Raw genomic sequence first — 1,168 nt, 5'->3', positions numbered from 1 at the left:
TTGTGTCTCTGGCATCAAATTCCAAAATGTAAACCCCTTCTGAATTCTTCCACCGCAGTCCACTGTTTGGGAAGTTTTCCTGTTCAGGGGAATGCACTTGCCAGTGTGTCAAATGCTGCTCCCAGCATTCGCTCTGGCACTGCACTCATTTTCCTTCTGACACTTGCTCACTGTGTTGCTGTGATCATACAGTGACTTGGTGTCACACAGCCAGGAAAATGATACAGATCAAGGTTTTTGCATTGTTGAATTCAATTGTCAGTTTAGCCTTATTTAGGAATTCAAAATTGCCTGTCCTGTACACAAGTGCGTGTCAAAAATATCTGAGTGGAAGAAAGGTGTTCTGAATAATGACATTGAGCACTATGCACTCTCCTCCAGTCTGGAAAACAATTCCTCACAGACAACTTTACACCTCCTGCTGTCACGGGCTCTTCAGTCCGTTGACTTCAAATCTTCACAGAATTCAACAGACTTTGTTACATTGTCATTTCTTCATTTTTGTTCAGATCACTGTGAGCAGAGTGTCACAGTGGGAGTCTGTTTGCCCCACAACTCAGAGTTAAGACGATACTATTGGAACCGTTTATCATTTATCATTTCACCAATACCATGGGGAAATATCTGCTGCTCAGCATAATTTACGCAATTCACTTATTCATAAGGTCAAATGTGCCCGTAACTTGTGTGACGAGGTGGCCGAGAGGTTAAGGCGATGGATTGCTAATCCATTGTGTTCTGCACGCGTGGGTTGGAATCCCACTCTCGTCGCTGTTATCAACGATGTTCAATTTTGCTATCTTTGGATGATCACAGCTGTCCAATGGTCTGTTTATATGCATCGACGCAAGAATAAAATCACAAAGAATAATTTGAGTCTGTTGCCTAAACTGCATTGAAATGTAGATTGAATTGGGACAATGAACAGGAACGCGATTGTCTTTTCCAAGTCAAGTTGCTGTGAACTGTTATCGTATGAAAGAGATCGAGGAGAACCAAATAACGAGAGATGCGAAGTGCATGTTGATGCATGCGATTCTTAATGAGTGTTTTGTCAGATGAAATTTGTAGCAGTTGGGTAGAAGTGATTCATCTTGGTGAAAAGAGCACAGAGAGACAGCACGAAACAATGGAGATATTTCAAAAGTGGCAGGGGCTGGGTGTAGGG

The 1,168-nt window shown here is 42.4% G+C and overlaps 1 non-coding gene across 1 annotated transcript; it reads left to right on the top strand.

Moving 5' to 3' along the window:
• The first annotated feature begins 689 nt into the window (after positions 1 to 689).
• On the top strand, positions 690 to 771 carry trnas-gcu (transfer RNA serine (anticodon GCU)). Its single transcript has one exon. It is a non-coding gene; the product is annotated as a tRNA-Ser (tRNA).
• Positions 772 to 1,168: the final 397 nt, after the last annotated feature.

Source organism: Chiloscyllium plagiosum, unplaced genomic scaffold (assembly GCF_037043375.1).
Source record: "Chiloscyllium plagiosum isolate Xiang-an unplaced genomic scaffold, Cpla_swu_hap1 HiC_scaffold_29, whole genome shotgun sequence".
Classification (NCBI taxonomy): Eukaryota; Metazoa; Chordata; class Chondrichthyes; order Orectolobiformes; family Hemiscylliidae; genus Chiloscyllium; species Chiloscyllium plagiosum.
The sequence above is the reverse complement of the archived record's forward strand: the minus strand, read 5'-3'. Positions and strand labels throughout refer to the sequence as shown.